This window comes from Myotis yumanensis, unplaced genomic scaffold (genome assembly GCF_028538775.1).
Source record: "Myotis yumanensis isolate MYYU_CA2020_CCGP unplaced genomic scaffold, mMyoYum1.0.hap1 SCAF_17, whole genome shotgun sequence".
Taxonomy (NCBI): domain Eukaryota; kingdom Metazoa; phylum Chordata; class Mammalia; order Chiroptera; family Vespertilionidae; genus Myotis; species Myotis yumanensis.
In genome coordinates, this window is record NW_027223768.1 from 21,774,197 (window position 1) to 21,792,847 (window position 18,651).

Here is an 18,651-nt window from a genome sequence, read left to right on the forward strand (position 1 = left end):
CGCTGGCCTCGGGCCCGGCGCGCGGCGCGGTGCGGGGCCGGGGCCGCTGCCCGCGGTCTGGTGGCTGCCCTGCTCGGGGCGGGCGGATGGAAAGGAGATTCCGGACCGCTCTGATCAAACACTTGCAAAGCCGGGCTATCTGTCGGCAAATATCCGGAATTCCATTGCAGTATCGGATTAGCAGGGCTCATAAACACCGTGCTGGGGAGGTGGCTGGGGAGCCACCCGAGCCCCGAGTGAGGAGCTCCTCTCCGGGAAAGAGCCGCAAACCTGTGCGGGGTGAACTGCCCCCTCGCAGCCCCCCTCCACTCCTTTCCTGCAGCCGAGTGTTGTGTAGACGCAGGCGAGTTTCAGTGAACGTGGGCGTGTTTGGGAAGAAGCTGCGAGCTGATAGGAGGCACCTTGTACAAATGTTAATTTGTTTGAACTGGGAGGGGTGAGGGAGGAGGAAGAGAGGGCACTGATGTTAGCTGTGGAGGAGGGGCAATGGAAACACCAAATTTCTGTTTAAGAAAGCGCTGAAAAGAAGTTATCTAACATCCAGTGATTCCGACCATAAAGTAGGAAACCCAGCCAGCAGTTAATTGAGCTTTATCTTTCATATGCCCTGGGTTTTTAAAATGCAACGGGGTAGTTGCTATAGAGAGCCCTTGTTTTCGTACCAGCGTTTATGAGTTGACTTTGGTGTTCTTTTGTGTTCACCCTCAGATTGACTTGTACAGGTCTTTTTGAAGATGACCATCAGAATTTGAGAAACTTTTTGATCCGTGCACGCATAGTATTGCAGTCACAGGTCATACCTTGCTGTTCATAAGAAAAGCCTGTTCCACCCAGATAATTATGCTTATACAAGTGCTGTAGAATCATACATACAATGTTTATTATAATGTTATTGCTGAATGTTTTGCTGTAGACTTTAGAATTATGAAAGAACTTATCCAAACTATTATTTTAATTTTTGAAAAAACCTCTAACTCACTCTTTGTAAGCATAAAGTTTATCATCTAGCTTCAAAGATTTGGAAAATAACTTGTCTTATTAGCTTATAGATCAAATATAAGGAGAGTAAATGGTTTTTTGAATAATTTCATTGTAACTTAAAAAGTTTATTTTCTCTTTAAAAATTCAGTATAATAATTTTGAAATGGTAATATCTTACTTTTTTTTATTTTATTCCAATTTTCTTTCAATTAGGAATTTGACTTTTAATAAAAATACATTGGTGGGACTCTGGAAATACTGTTCACCTTGCCTAAATTATTCAAGATTGCAACAGAACTTTAAAGATAGTGCTTGCATTATCAAGATTGCAACATGCTTTAATATCAGAACACACCAAATTTTTTTGAGAGAAAATACAACTAAAAAGTGGATTTGTGAATCTTTCTTGTACTTCTGTTACACGTGTGAGTACTATATTGGTGTGTGTTTAAATATCTAGTACATGTTGTCTTATACTTGAGAGAGTAGTTGTTTGTAGTGAATGATGGCCTATGTGAAATTGCTCTGTTGCAACTTCAAACATTTAAGCTTTTGTCCAGAGGCCCAGTTTGTTCATTAGTTCGTTTGTTCACTCATTCATTCATTCATTCATTCTACACATATTTATTGAGTACTTGCTTGGTGCCTAAATGTGGGGGATACAAAGAAAAAGACAGGTCTGTGTCCTGATGGAGCTTAAAGGGTAAGTGGGCAAATAGTCTACTACTTCATTGTCAAATACCACTGTTTAATGTTAGTTTAAGAAGTACGAACTCTGATGAGTTTTTTTTTTTTTTTGATTAAGGATATTATTTGTGTTTTTTCCTCCTAAGAAGAGTGGGAATTAATACTGAGTGAACAAAGGCAGTAAGACAGTTGTTTTAAAAATATGCTAATGTTTATATACATTGGGTGTCTGGTTCCCAACTATACCAAAAATAAACATCCTACCTGAAATTAGATGACACAGAGTTTACATGTGGTTGGACAGCTTCATTCTTTTGGCTTATTTAAATGAAATGTTTGCTAAAAATATTCCCTCTTGGTGCTTGTTTATAGGAGAGTCTAATTTTTTTTCAAGTCAAAATTTTAAAAAAGCATCATCTGGCTGTGTGTGTGTGAGTGGACCAATGTCCTACTTTTCTTCCATAGAATCTATAACCATTAATAGCTGAAATCAGAAAAGTTTGAAAGTGATTGGTTCCTTTTTTTGACTAAAATATGACAAATATTGGTGTCATTCTTTACAGATTACAAAGTTTTTCTGTGTATTGATACTTTGATACTTCTCATTGACAGGACCCTTATGCAGGCATTATCTCCATTTTAGATGAGGAAACGGGTTTGGAGATGGTAGGCATACAGGTAAAGCAGAGAACCCCAACCCCCATGACTATAATTATGATGCTCCACGCTGGAGTGTAGAGAACTGTGGAAAGAGCATCCACATCTTGTGCTACCACAGTTCAGCATAGAGTATAGCTCCTGGCTGCTCGTCCAGAAACCTCTAAATTTTTAAACTTTAAACTCAACTAGTAATTGAAATTTAGTTAACTGAATTTTTCTTTTTGTGAGTTAAACTTTCAAACCTGTTTAAATCTAGAAGTATTGCTTATTTTGCTATATAAAGGAGATAGTTTGATTTTATTTCTCATGGTATAAGTGTTTTTAGAATAAGCTGTGTTAAAATCAATTCTGTTTTTTGAATATGTGATTTTTAAGTTACTCAATTTTCAATGAAAAGATGATTCCAATAGCTTGAAACTCTACCTCAGCCTGAGTGAGGGTCTTTGGAGAGTAAAGTGAATGTATTGCATTACCCCATAAATTATTTCTTTAAATGTGTGTTATTCCCATTGGTTTAGGGTTCCTCTTTAGTGAGAGAATTAAGATTATATGTGATAAATTTTGGTAACTTGAAATTAATCTGGAATCTTTCTTGATTAACTTGAAATTAACCTGGAATCTTTCTTGATTAATGTCTTCAGCTTTTGATTTAGGAAAACTTAGGAATAAAACGCTGAAATTTGAAATGTGTGACATCCACCTAATCAATGGAAAGAAAGGAGTTTGCGTATAAATGTACCCAGTCACATTAATAAGTAATGGCTTAGGTTGAGGGTGCCTGGCAATTTGTATATGCCACTACGGAGAACCTTCAGTACTGGCTCCTCAGTGAGCCATTGCTTTGGAATATGAGAGGCGTAAAAAGAATATCCTACCTTGAACTTACTAGTAATTGGTACACTTCTGTTATTTTACTTACATGACCTTTTCTCAAAACAGATTTTCCTTTTTAGGTTGATTTTTCCTTTTGGTTGTGTCTTGGAGAGCCCTTTTCAATTCATTGATTCATTCATTCATTTTATGTTTGTTTTTCTCAAGATTTTTAATTGATTTTTATTTATTTTTTAAAATATATTTTTATTGTTTTTATTGATTTTTTTACAGAGAGGAAGAGAGAGGAATAGAAAGTTAGAAACATCGATTGAGAGAGAGACATGGATCGGCTGCCTCCTGCACACCCCCTACTGGGGATGTGCCCGCAACCAAGGTACATGCCCTTCAGTCCACAGGCCGACGCTCCATCCACTGAGGCAAACCAGTCAGGGCGAGATTTTTAATTGATTTTTAGAGAAAGGAAGGGAGAAGAAGAGAGAGAGAAACATTGATTGGCTGTCTCCTATATACCCTCCCTACCGGGGAGAGCCCGTAATTGGGGTGCCCTAACCAGGGAATCAAAGTGGCAAGCTTTGGTGCACAGACAACACCCATTCAGCTGAGCCACACTGGCCAGGGATTGGAGAGTCCTTTTCTGAAAACCGTACCTAAATAACACCCCTATCACACTTTACCCTTACCTTTATTTTTCTTCACAACATTAATTTATCTGATATTATAACACACATTGATTTGTTTATATTATTATCTGCTTTCCTCTGGATGTAAGCTTCATGAAGGCAAGGACTAGGGTTGTATTCCTAACACCCAGAAAAGTAGCTGGCACCATAGTCAATACCCAGATAATACTTGTGGGGTGACTGAATTAATAGGTATGAAGAGTTACGAAAACCATTAATTTTGTTTGTTTTAACTTTTTCTAGAAACTGTCCCATTATATTCAAACACATCAAGTAATTGATTGTTCAAAAAAAAATTTTTTTTTTTAATTGGGAAAGTCCAGGGACTCTTACCCTTCTGCTCAAATTTGCATTGTGGCTCTCACTCCTGCAACACATTAGTTTGTGATTGCCCTTCACTGAGATTCTGACAGTTCTCCCTGCCTTTTCCCTGTGTTGAGCCTGTGGTCTCTGGATCCCTGCCTTCCTTTCTCAATTTACACTTTTGTTTTGGTGAAATGCATCCCTTGGTAACTTTCAAGAAAATGTATGAGAAGGTAAAACTTTTGAGATGTTTGTATTGCTGAAAATATCTTTCTTCTACCCTGACACTTGGTTGATTATTTGGCTGCTCTGGGTATAGAATTCCAAGGTGAAATATTTTTCCCTCAAAATTTAAGGGATCCCATTATAATTATCTAGCTTCAGGTGGTTGTTGAAAAGTCTTATGTCTCCTAGTCTTCATCCTGCCCTGTTAAGATCTTTTCTTTGTCTTCAGTGGATCTGATATGTCTCTGGTGTTGTACATGTCTTGTGTGGATCTTACTCATTTCTTGTGCATGGCACTTAGTGCGCCCTTTCAACCAGCAGTGCCCATTATAGACGAGAGGAGAGATGATCTAGTGTGGGGGTCAGCACATTTTTTCTTTCAAGGGCTAGATAGTAGGATGTAGGCTCTATGAGCAATACACTACAGTTCAGGTTTGCTTTTGTAGCATGAAAGCAGCCTTAGACAGCGTGGGCTGTGGTTTGCTGAGCCCTGATCTGTGCACAGGTGGAGGATAGAGGTAGGGAGAGAAGATAAAATACGTTGACAGAGGCATGATGATAGTGGTTTGAGGAAGTTCCCATCTGAGGTTTTCTGTTTACCTTAGTGAATGGGAAGCAAGGGCATTGGCTGAGAGTAGGGAATAAAAGGGACTGTGTATTTGAGGTTTGAGAAGAGGAAAAAATATATGACATAATCACCTACCCCAGAGTGGAAAAGGGAATAAAATAGAGAAATATAGTGTGATTTCCAGGCAACATTAAGGGCTCACTTGAGATAGATGGTTTAAATTTCATGTTTCTGGCTTTAATAGGAATATTGCTAAAATCTCATCATTAAGAATATCTCACCATAGGTTATTTATTTAAATCAGGTAGGGTTATTTTATTAATCTTAGAAATATTTTCAGAAGTAATATACGTATATGTATGTGTATTTTTACATATACATATTTAGTCTATATAACTTTATTTATACAGAAATATCAAAAGAAAGTACTATAATTTTTTCCCAAATGCAAATTTTGATTTAGAAATCATTCATTTATTTATTCATTAAAAAAACACACACCACATCATAGAGCACTTTCTATGTGCTAGGAATAGTTTTTGGTGCTGGGAATACAACAGTAAACAAAAAGACAAAAATACTTGCCTTTATTTACATTTACATCTTAACATAGTAAACTATATACACACATAAACATGAGTAAGAAAGGAACATTGCGGAGAAAAGAGGGAACATAATGTTATTAAATTTATTTTTTCAGCTTTACATATAATTAACACAATTGTAAGATATTTGAAGTGTACAGTGAGGTTATTTGAGATATGTATATACATATTTACCCTTTGTGTGTGTGAGAGAACATTTAAGTTCTACTTTTTTAGCAAATTTCAGATATATAATACTGTGTTATCCACGGTAATTACCGTGTTATACATGAGATCCTCAGACTTTACTCATCTCATAATTGAAAATCTGTACCTTTTTACAAATCTCTCCCCATTTTCCTCAATTTACTATACATTTTGATAGATAACTAAAAGATGAAGAGATACTTTCTAGTCTTAGTCTTAGAGTTTTAAAAAATAATCATGAGTAAGTATTGAATTTTATTAAGTGATTTTTCTGTATTGGCAGAATTGATCATAGGTATTTCCTCCCTTAATCTGTTAAATTACATTCTTAAATTATCTCCTGTTTGTATTATTGGGTCCTACTTAGCTGTGTTGCATTTGTTTTTTCCTTCTACACTGCTGAACTTGATTTACCATTGTTTTACAGTTTTTTAAAATCCACATTTATCAATAGATAAATCTATCAAAGGTTTATATGTATGTATGGTAGCTTCAGAGTTCTGCTGGCTATATAAAATGAGTTGTGAAGCTCCCCCACCCCTTTTTTTTCTGTTTTTTTGAAATAGTTAGACAACACAGGAATTATATGCTCCTGCAAGGAAGTGTGGATGTCATGTGGAAGGTGAAAATTAAAGTTTCTAGAACAGCGGCTCTCAGCCTGTGGGTCGCGACCCCTTTGGGGGTAGAGCGACCCTTTCACAGGGGTCGCCTAAGACCATCAGAAAACACATATATAATTACATATTGTTTTTGTGATTAATCACTATGCTTTAATTATGTTCAATTTGTAACAATGAAAATACATCCTGCATATCAGATATTTACATTACGATTCATAACAGTAGCAAAATCACAGTTATGAAGTAGCAACGAAAATAATTTTATGGTTGGGGGTCACCACAACATGAGGAACTGTATTAAAGGGAAGCGGCATTAGGAAGGTTGAGAACCACTGTTTTAGAAGAAAACAGGAAAATATCCGCATGACCCTATGGTAGGCAAAGGTGTTTGTTTTCAATAGTACACAAAAAGTTTTTACCAGAAAAGCAAAGATTGATAAATTGTTCTTCATTATGTTCATCAAAGGGTACTCCTAAGACAGTGAAAAGGCAGTAAGTAACACACTAGAAAAATGCCTGTAATACTTAAATCTTACAGAGGACTTGTAATCATACCAGATAAAAAAATATATGTTCCCCTGGCCAGATAGATGAGTTGGTTGGAGCCTTATCCCATACACCAAAGAGTTGCTGGTTCTATACCTAGGTTTCAGGTTCCATTCCCCTCAGGGTGCCAGGGTGGGTAAGGGAGGCAATTGATCGAAGTTTCTCTCTCACTTTCATGTCCTCCCCCCCCTTCTCTCTCTCCTCTCCTCTCTCTAAACATATCCTTGGATGAGATACATACACACACACACACACGCAGCCAATTTTAAAACAATTGGACAAAAGACAGGAATAGCCATTTACCTATATTTATTTACTTCTAGTATTATGGCTTAAAAGTTTTTCATCTTAATTCATCCTATTTTAGTAAGATCTAATTTTTCATCTTTTTATTCAAATGGTTAGCTAACTGTCATAAAGTTAACGGTGTTTTGAACAAGGAGTGGCAGACTCAAATGTGCATGTTTGAGAAACATTGTTTGGTTTCATCTAGTCTAAAAATTATCAGTTGCATTTTCTAACAAATGTATAAACCCTATAGTTTAGTATACATTGAAAGAAATGTGGATGTCAAAACTCCAATTTCATTTTGCCTTAAATTTCTAAATATATCTGAGTGTTTTTGGAATCCATCAAATAGTTTACTAAGTTAAATTGAAAGTCAGTTTTTGTGTGTGATATAGACAGTGGTTTTAATCCTGTGCTTAAGACTTGTAGGAGTCTGGGCAAGTTACTTAATTTCTTTATTATTCAGCCTCCCTTATTTGTAAAGTGGGTATAAGAGTGTCTTTTCCACAGGATCATTGTAAAGATTAAATGAGAAAATATAATAAGCAGAGTGTTCAACTGAATTAGTTCTTCACTCTTCCTCTTTCAGGACCGTGAAGAGCAAGTGTAATCACATCCTGGCTTCTATCTGGGGTTACTCTAGATCTCTTGGATTACTGGAGCAATTATTCTTCAGACCACTTCCCATCCTGATTTAGATTCCCAGGATTTGACAGAATGTCCCTGGTCTTCTGGCATTAGCTTCCATGACAAATCTGTATGTTTTCTTTTGCTGTTTTTAAGCTCTCTTCGGAATGTCCTGGAATCTTTATAGATCTTCATATATTTTAGGGTGTTGTAGATGGATTAATATGTATTTTAGGTTTAATATAGTTTTTTATTCTGTGCGTTGTTGCTAAGATAACCTCTGTTGCTGTTCTATTCGTTTTGATTTGCAGATAATCTTTTTATAGGCTTGTGTGGTTTAGATCCTATCTCTTAAAGCTGGCGCACAGGAGTAAGTCTTCTAAAAGAGAAGCATTTTGAGGGTATCTTATGGATAAGAAACTTCGCTTTTGACTTGCTTCTTTTTGGCAGCAGTATTTTTGAATGTTTTCTGTGAGCATAATACTTGTAAATGTTATCATAGAAGTATAAGTCTTAGTCTTCACATGCATTTACATCTTGGTGAGACATGAAATTTTATACATGAAATCACAGTAAATAATGTAAGACCATATGTAGTTAATGTCATACTGCAGTGTAGTTCACAGGAGAGGCTGAGAGAGGGCATGAATGGTCCTCGGAACGTTTCATTCAGGTGGAAAGTACATGTAGTATTGGGGAGTAGCATGACTGAAAATGCAGCCACAAGAATTCTAGTATGCTCTGATTGAAGGGTTTATTTGATATGGGGTGCAAAATACAATTACATTTGATAAGGTGGGACCAGATTACTCAGCCCTTGGAAATAAAGCAGGTTAGAATTAAAATGATAGTACATGTTATTACTAACTTTTAGCTTCTCACTATTTCCTTCGTTCTTTTTAAAATTTGTAAATCCGGGGTCCTCAAACTTTTTAAACAGGGGGCCAGTTCACTGTCCCTCAGACCATTGGAGGGCCGGACTATAGTTTAAAAAAAAACTATGAACAAATTCCTGTGCACACTGCACATATCTTATTTTGAAGTAAAAAAACAAAACGGGAACAAATACAATATTTGTATTTGCATGTGGCCCACGGGCTGTAGTTTGAGGATCCCTGTTGTAAATGAAGATTGGAGGAAAAATCTAGTTTAGAACCTACCTTTTTCTTCCTTTGTGTATTAGGTAATTTTAGGTAATCTTCCCAACAAAAAGGCTTAAAACAATATACTTTAGGTAATCTTCCCAACAAAAAGGCTTAAAACAAAATACTTCCCTATCGGGAAGTATTATTAATAAGTATTATGTTTACTTTATCCTTTCAGTCCCTATCCTTGACCTTAGCTAATTATGTAGCAGAAAGTTTTAAACTTAAAGCTTTTCTCTCCCATTAAGAAAACCAAAGGTATAGGATAAAACTCCCCTGCAAAAGGTTTTAAAGATCTCACTTGGAGGTTTGAACTTAAGGGAACTAGTACTACTGTTGAAGCCTTCTGTGCTGCAGTTGTCTATCTAAACAGTGTGGGCACCTGTGACTGGGCTATAGAAACGACAATTATTAATACACCTGCTTCAGCCCAGTGTGGCTCAACAGATACAGCTGTAGGAATGGATAGGAGCAGTGATGTTTACTACTTCTTTCTGAGCAGAATTGAGCATGATAGGTGACAGTGGGTTTTCCTTCTCTCATGGGTTGTACTGTTGACATAGTATGGCAACCTTTGATTTAACAATAGCTGGACCTGTGACTCATGTCATACTTTCGTGACACTGTAAATTTTGTAATCTCCTTAACAACAACCAAAATTTGTATTTATAACTGCATAATTATTATAACTAAATAAGTTAGTAATACTGACAAGACTTTTGAGCCTCATATGAGTGTTGACTTAGCTGACTCACTGTCCTAGACATGTGTTTTATAATTCTGGTCTGCCCACAATTCTTTGAAGGAAATCTAATTTTTCTGTAGTACATGGCAGAGGAACCCTCAATAGCTCTGGGGTTTTTTTTTGGTTTTGTTTTTTTACCATGTAAACTGTATAGCAACTGATTGGTCTAGGAGTGGGCATTTTACCTAAGGGCTACTAATTTGTAAGCCAGCTAACAATCTAGGCTTGTGCTAGTGGGGAAAATTATAGCCATTTATGGGAAGCATGGAGTTAATTTGCAGTTGAGCCATGGGAGCTGAAGCTTGAAGAAGGCATTAGTGTACAGGCCTGTAAAACTAAAGTTTATGGAAAGGAAGTACAGTATAAGCAGAAGCTATGAGTTACAGAAATGACACAGGAGATGAGGAAGCCAATTAGTAACTAGAAAAGAATAGGGCATCTGAGCCAAGAGAAGCACAAAATTCTAAGAGCGAAACCCTGTGGTCTGAAAGAGAGAGAGAAACGGGCACAGAGCATGAGATTGAAGACTCTGGTTTCTGGCTCTGTAGATACTCTTCTTCCATTACTCTAGTCTTCTGTGGCTCCTCCCCTTCTTGAGCTCATTTCAGTTTTTTCTCAGGAAAGAGTCAGACTTTTGGCAATGGAATTCTGGCTCTATCGTTTACTAGTTGTGTAACCTTGGGCAGGTTGTTTAACTCTCTGTGTCATTCTTCTGTAAAATGAACATCATAATATTATACCTTCCTCATAGAGTTGATGTGAAGATTAAATGAGATGACACATGCAAAGCTTTTAGAACAATTCTAAGCACATAGTAAATGTTCAGTAAATAGTATCATATATAATGCTATTTGGGGTCATTTGAATGAATTTCTTGCAACTAAAAGAGTTAATTTCTTGCAAGCTAAGGAGTTAATTTGCTTGCAGATTCTATTAGAGCAGTGCAAACCAGTATGTGGGCTGGGTAAGCAAGATTACTTTAGGTAATGCAAAGGGAATTTATTAAAAATACAGTCTTATTCAATGTGAATAATAGGACTTGCTATTTATTAAGCATTTAATAGATGCTTGGTGCTATTCTAATAATTTTACCTATATTAACTCATTGGATAGTCATGATAGCTTGGTGAAGTACTATTGTTATTTTCATCTTAAAGAGGTAAAAACTGCCAAACCGGTTTGGCTCAGTGGATAGAGCGTCAGCTTGCGGACTGAAAGGTCCCAGGTTCGATTCCAGTCAAGGGCATGTACCTTGGTTGTGGGCACATCCCCAGTGGGGGATGTGCGGGAGGCAGCTGGTCGATGTTTCTAACTCTCTATCCCTCTCCTTTCCTCTCTGTAAAAAATCAATAAAAAATATTAAAAAAAAAAAGAGGTAAAAACTGAGAAACAGGGAAGCTAATCATCTTGCCTATGATTATACAATACATATATGAAGTGGTATAATGTTATTTGAAGGTAGACCATGGTAAGTTAAAAGATGTATACAATAAATCCTAAGGCAATTATATTTTTTAAAAGGTTACAGGTAATAAACCAACAAAAGAGATAAAATGGAATCAGAAAATATACTCATGTAATTCAAAGAAAGCATAATAAGAAGGAAACAAATAGCAAGATTATAAACTTGAACATAAACAAATCAATAATCATGTCAAATATAAGTGGCCTAAACACACCAGCTAGAAGACAGAGATTGTCAAATTGTATAAAAAAGCAAGACCCAACTATATCCTTGCCTATAAGAAACATACTTTAAATATAAAGATACAAATAGGTTAAAAGTAAAGGATGAAAAACAAATACCATATTTACAATAGTCAAAAGAAAGTTGACATGGCTATATTAATGTCAAAGTGGACTTCATTCATAGCCAAGAATATTTCCAAGGACAAAGGATGTCATAATGATAAAGAGGTTGTCTCATCAAGAGGACAAAACAGTTCTAAACATTTATACTCTTAATAACAGAATTTTTAAATTACATGAAATAAAAACTGATGGATTTCCAAGGAGAAACTGTCAAATCCTCAGTTTTATTTGGATATTTCAATACCCTTCTTTGAGTATTGAAAATTACAAAGGTATAGTGGACTTGAACAATACTGTCAACCAGTTTGACCTACCTAATGAATGTTTATAGAAAATCCACTTAACAGCAGAGAATGTTCTTCTTACAGAGAGGAAGGGAGAGGGATAGAGAGTTAGAAACATCGATGAGAGAGAAACATTGATCAGTTGCCTCCTGCACATCCCCCACTGGGGATGTGCCCGCAACCCAGGTACATGCCCTTGACCGGAATCGAACCCGGGACCCTTCAGTCCGCAGGCCGACGCTCTATCCACTGAGCCAAACCGGTTTCGGCAAGAGAATGTTCTTCTTTATTCTTCTTAGGTCCACACAGAACAGTTTCCATGACGGACCATAATTTGGGCCATAAAACATGTCTCGGTAATTTAAAAGGATTGAGATTTTATGTTACCCAATCACGATGGAATTAAATGAGGAATTAACAGAAAATTGGAAAATTTTCTAATAATTGGAAACTAAGTAATACAATTCTAAATAACCTATCGGTCAAAGAAGAGATCAAAAGGAAATTAGTAAATATATTATACTGAATAAAAATGAAAACACAACATATCAGATTTTGTAAGATGCCAGTAAAGCAGTACTTCGGGGTCAGTTTATAAGCACCGAATACCTATATTAGAACAGAAAAAAGATCTCAAATTAATGACCTCTACTTCCACCTTAAAAATGAGAAAAAAGGTAAAATAATTAGAAGAAGGGAAATGGTAAAGATCAATGTGTAGAAAACAAACACAATAGACAAAATCAATGAAACCAGAAACTGGTTCTTTGGGAAGATCAGTAAAATTGATAATGCTCTAACCAAACTGGTTAGTATCAGAAATGACAGGTGACATCACTACAGATTCTACAGATAATAAAAAAATAATAAGAATACTATGAACAACTTTATGGCTGTACATTTTACAGCAGAGCTACAGTGGACAAAGTCTTCAAAAGATACACACTACCAAACTTCACTCAAGAATAGACAACCTGCATAGCCCTGCCTTTAATAGATACCTCAAGTATCTATTAAAGAAACTGGATTTATAATTAAAATAGTCTCACCAAAGAAAAAAATATTCTAGGCCCAGATGACTTCACAAGTGAATTCTAAATTTTAAGGATGAATTGTACTAGTTTTACACAAGCACTTCCAGAAAATTGCAGAGGTGGGACTACTTATTAACTTTGTGAGGCCAGTATTACTCTTATGTTCAAACCAGACAAAGGCATCATGAGAAAAGAGGACTATACAGAAATATTTCACATGAGTATACATACAAAAATTCTACACAAAGTATAGCAAATTGAATGCAGCAACTTATTTTAAATAATAATACATCATGACCAAGTGGGGTTTATTCTAGGAATGCAAGGTTAGTTTAACATTTACATTCAGTGTAATTCACTCTGCCAGCCAACTAAAAAAGAAACCACATGATCATCTCAATAAATGCAAAAAGAAAAAAGGGATTTTACAATCTTGCCCTTCATTTCAGGTAATAACTGTAAGCAAATTAGGATTAGGAAGAAACTTCAACCCAAGAAAGCACCTCTCTGAAAAAACTACAGATAATGTAGTTTTCATAAAACAAATACTTTTCCCTAAGATCGGGAATAAGACAAGGTCGTCTACTCTCATCACTTCTGTTCCAACGTTTACTGGAGGTTTTAGCCAGTGCAGCCAAGTGAGAAAAAGAAATAAAAGGCATCTAGAATGGAAAGGAAGAAGTACCTTTTAAAAGTTTTTATTGACTTCAGAGAGAGGAAGGGAGAGGGAGCGATAGAAACATCGATGGGAGAGAATCACTGATCAGCTGCCTCCTGCATACCCCATTCGGGGATTGAGCCTGCCACTCCGGGTGTGTGCCCTGACCAGGAATTGAACTGTGATCTCCTGGTTCATGGGTCAACGTTCAATTGCTGAGAAACACTGGCTGGGCAAAAGTACCTTTTTCTGAAGATGACATGACTGTGTAGAAAATCTGATGGAACCTATGAAACTACTAGAAGTAATAAGTTGTCTGATACGTGATCATTATATAAATATCAGTGTATGAACAGTCAGAAATTGAAATTTAATAAAACCAGTGCCATTGATGATAGCAACTTGTGCAAAATACTAAAAACCACACAACGTTGCTGAACGTAATTTAAAGAAGACTTAAATGGAGAGATACTCCTTATTCATGGGTTGGAAGACTCATTGTTGCTAAGATGACAATTCTTCCCAGATTGATCTGTTGGTTCATTGCAGTCCTAATAAAAATTTTGACAGGCTTTTATGAAGAAATTGACAAGCTGATTCTAAAATTCATGCAGAAATTAAACGGACCGAGAATGGCAAAAACAACTTTGAAAAAGAACAACAGAATTGGAGAGCTAATACTACCTGATACCATAGTTCATTATAAAACTAAACAAAGCAGTGATAGAGAAATAGAGTCCAAAAAATAAGCCAATACATGCCATGCATGGACAGTTGAGTTTTAACAAAGTGCAGAGGCAATATCAGTGAAGAAAGGTTAGTTTGTTTAGGATGCTGGCACAATTGGCTATCCATACGAAAGTGTATGAACTTCAGTCTATATCTTGCACTGTATACAAAAATTAGAATGAATCGTAGACCTAAATGTAAAATCTAAAATTATAAACTTATTTAGATAAAAACAGAAGAAATTTTTGTGATCTTGAGTTAGGCAGATATTTTTTAGGTACTAGTATACCGCCAAAAGTACAATCCATAAAATAAAACGAACTTCATCAAATTCAAAATGTTTGCTCTTTGAAAGATATTAAGAGAATGAAGAGACAAGCTGAAAAAATATTTGTCAATCAAATATCTATCGAAATAAGGATTTATATCTAGTGTGTGTGTGTATGTATGTGTGTGTGTATATATATATACATATCACTCTCAAAAACTAGATTGTTTATATAATATTGAATGGCTAAAAGAAAAAAAAGACTGGCCTTACCAGCTGTTGGCAATAAAAGAACTGGAACACGATATAGTACTTTGTTGTTGAGACTGTAAAATAGTGCGACCAGTTCTTAGGAAACAGTTTGGTTGTTTCTTAACATGTTAAATATAGACCTACCAGCTATTCTACACCTAGACTAGATATTTATTGGAAAGGCTTGTGTAGTAATATTCACAGCAGCTTTATTTGTAATAACCACTAAAACCCAAATGCCCATCAATAGATGAATGGATAAACAAATTATGATATATCCACACTACTTGGCAATAAAAAAGGCAAGAACTATTGATACAACACAATGAATCTCAAAATAAATATGCTCATTGAAAGAAGCCAGGCACTGTGGAGTGACAGGATATGTTCACTATCTTGATGGTGGAGATTTTTTCACAGATATATACTATATATTTTGAACCTGTGCAGTTCATTGCATGCCACCTACATATAAATAAAGCTGCTTATCAAAGTGATGTAGTGAAGATCCTAATATAGATATGATATTAATAAAATATTTATGAAAAACTTTATATAACATGTATCGTTACTGTGCTTTTCACATGGTTATTTAAATATACACAAAGCTGCCCTGGCCGGTGTGACCCAGTTGGTTGGGTGTCATCCCTTGCACCGAGGAGTTGCTGGTTGGATTCCTGATTGGGGTGCATGCCCCAGTTGTGGTTCTATCCCTGGTGGGGAGTGTGTGGGAGGCAGGCTATTGATGTTTCACTCTCGAATCAATGTCAATGTTTCCCTCTTTCTCTCCTTCCTTCTTTCTCCCTTCTTCTCTCTCTGAAGATCGATAGAAAAATACACATATATACACAAAGAAAAGTTTATTGAAATCTTTTTCTTAGAGATTATTAAGAAATTTAATTAATTTGGAACAGCAGTTCTCAACTGGGGTGATTTTGCCCTCCCAGGGACATTTGGCAGCTTCGGAGACTTCTGATTCCAAAATTGTTGATGGCATCTGATGGCTAGAGGCCACAGATACTACCAAACAGCCTATCATGCACAGCAAAGTCCCTCTCAACAAAGAATTGTCTGGTCCCAAATGACAACGGTGCCATAGGAGAGAAGCCCTGACTTAGAGTGTCTAAAGTCAGTTTAGCTCTTATTATTTCAATCCTGTATTGAACATATTGACAAAACAAGTTGCTGAACAAAAACCTTTGGAGAAAATTGTCTTGAACTTTTGGGATTGTCTGGATGATGTGTGTATGAGACTTTCACTTTTGAAGTAATTATTTTTGTATAGCCACCTGGAGTTGATCTATTTGGATATGTTGCAGTATTTGCTTTTATATCATTTGGAAAAAAACAAAATATCACCACCATTGGAGCTTAATTATAACCAATGGACTAAAATTTAGTTTTTATTTGCTTTTGAAATAATTAGTGCTATTTGAAGTCAGAAATTCAGAGTTAAGATTCAGTAATTTAAAAGGCCTAGTATCTAGCTGCCTTTTTGCCAGTGTTCTACAAATAGGCCAGGGCCCTGGTTCTCAGAGCCGATACCTCATTGGTTTTCCATTTAAAAAGTGGAAGGATGAGGAAGGACAAGGATTTGAATTGGGTTGAGAACTTTAGCCCTTAGTATGTTGCCCATGAGGAGCTGTATTTTTTTAATATATATTTTATTGATTTTTTTACAGAGAGGAAGGGAGAAGGATAGAGAGTTAGAAACATCGATGAGAGAGAAACATCGATCAGCTGCCTCCTGCACACCCCCTACTGGGGATGTGCCTGCAACCAAGGTACATGCCCTTGACCAGAATCAAACCTGGGACTCCTCAGTCCACAGGCCGACACTCTAGCCACTGAGCCAAATTGGTCTGGGCTGAGGAGCTGTATTTTTTCCAAATAGAGTAATCCTTGGAATTTTGTATATTTGATTTGATTAGGAGTAGTTTGCTGCTCCTAGGGCACTGATGTTCCATGGCTAAATTTGGTCCACATACAGCCTTACCTGCATATTACTCCCAAATCTTGTACTTAAGGAATATTTTCTGGGGTAGAACCTGTTCTTGTTTTTGTTCTAGACCAGGGGTTGGCAAATTTTCTGGAAAGACCCAGATAGTAAATACTTTAGGCCTTTTTTTTCCTTCTCAATCCCTAAAGCCTCTGTGTACCTATATGTTGTTTATGGTTATCTTCATACACAACATAAATGCACAAATGCATCTCAGTTCACAAAAACGGGACAGGATTCAGCACATGGGCCATACTTTTGCCAGCCCCTGTTCTAGACCATCAGCATTTTCTCTGTGAGACATTTGGCATTTTCTGGTTAGTTTCCCACTGGTGGATGTGTGCACATGGAAGAAAGTGGGTCCCTTCCACTTGCAGTTGCTCCGCTGTACTAATGGCTTTTACTGATGATGGTGTGGAATAAGTGAATGGCATGAACTTTAAATGGGAAGTAGAATGATAAGGCATGCTTAGTTCCTTTCTTGCTCACAACCCACATGCAGATGGCCAATACATTATAGCAAGTTTACCTTTGGGAAGTCTTTGGAATTACGTTTTTAAAAATGTACTTATAACCCAGGCAGCGTGGTTCAGTGGTTGAGCATCAACCCATGAACCAGGACCCATGAACCAGCAGGTTATGGTTCAGTTCCCAGTCAGGGCACATGCCTGGGTTGTGGGTTTGATCCCCAGTGGCAGGGGCATACAGAAGGCAGCCAATCAGTGATTCTCTTTCTTCATTGTTGTCTGTCTCTCCCTCCCTCCCTCCCTCCCTCCCTCCCTCCCTCTCTCTCTCTCCCTTCTCCCTGAAATCAATTAAAGCATATTTTTAAAAATTAAAAGAATGCTTCTTTAAAAAAGTACTTATAATCTTTTGGTTGGTATAGGGCAATAACCTTTTTTTTGCTGTATTTGATTTTGAGTTTCCATTTCTAACTATCAACCACCATTGGTGTTGCCAGTGACTTTTCTAAAAAGTATTACGGAACACATCCTTGCCTGTAATTACACTGTGACTCCCAGTCACTCAGAATAGTGGTTCTTAAACATTTTATTCCTGAGTCCCTTTGAAAATCACTTGATAGTTGTGAATCCAGGAAAATTTATTTTTTAAAGGGTTTATTTATTGATTTGAGAAAGAGGGGAAAAAAACATTGATTTGTTCCACTTATTCATGTACTTATTGGTTGATTCTTGTATGTGCCCTGACCAGAGATCAGACCTGCAATCTTGGCATATTACAGTAATGGCGAACCTATGACACATGTGTCAGAGGTGACACACGAACTCATTTTTTTGGTTGATTTTTCTTTGTTAAATGGCATTTAAATATAGAAAATAAATATCAAAAATATACATCTTTGTTTTACTATGGTTGCAAATATCAAAAAATTTCTATATGTGACACGGCACCAGAGTTAGGTTAGGGTTTTCAAAATGCTGACATGCCGAGCTCAAAAGGTCCGCCATCACTGGCATATTGGGATGATGTGCTAACCAACTGAGCTACCTGGCCAGGGCTACAGTCTGTCTTTGTAGTTTATTGTTCATGTTCACACACACACACGCGTGCTCACTCACACACGCTCACTCACACTTGTGCTTTCTCTGCAAAGAATTAACTAACATTATCCTATCATGCCAATCAATTTTTTCTATTCTTATGTCTTCATAATTTTTTTTCTTCTTCTTGCAGGTATGTCCTTACCATTTCCCCTCTGTCTGCCCAGTTTCTACTCATTAAGACTCATCTCAATGATCAGATCTCTGTGAAGATTTCCTGACATTTCCTCTTTGCCAGACATAGTAAATAGAAAGGAATTGTAGCAAATGCAACATGTGGGGAAATCTTCGTTTTGGGGCTTTATCTTAGGGGGCTGCTAAAATAAATGAAGAACAGTGTTGTAACCCCTATA

The 18,651-nt window shown here is 36.6% G+C and overlaps 1 protein-coding gene across 8 annotated transcripts in view; it reads left to right on the forward strand.

The window, feature by feature from the left end:
* The window catches only part of RALGPS2 (Ral GEF with PH domain and SH3 binding motif 2), a 139,282-nt gene that overhangs the window by 717 nt on the left and 119,914 nt on the right, over nt 1-18,651 (forward strand). Inside the window, exon 1 of one of the 8 annotated variants that reach the window (XM_070397177.1) lies at nt 1,350-1,406. The exons of the other annotated variants lie outside the window; for them this stretch is intronic. The gene's annotated coding sequence lies outside the window, so the exon portion shown is untranslated. Of the gene's footprint in view, nt 1-1,349; nt 1,407-18,651 lie in introns of those variants that run through there. 8 annotated transcript variants of the gene reach the window in all.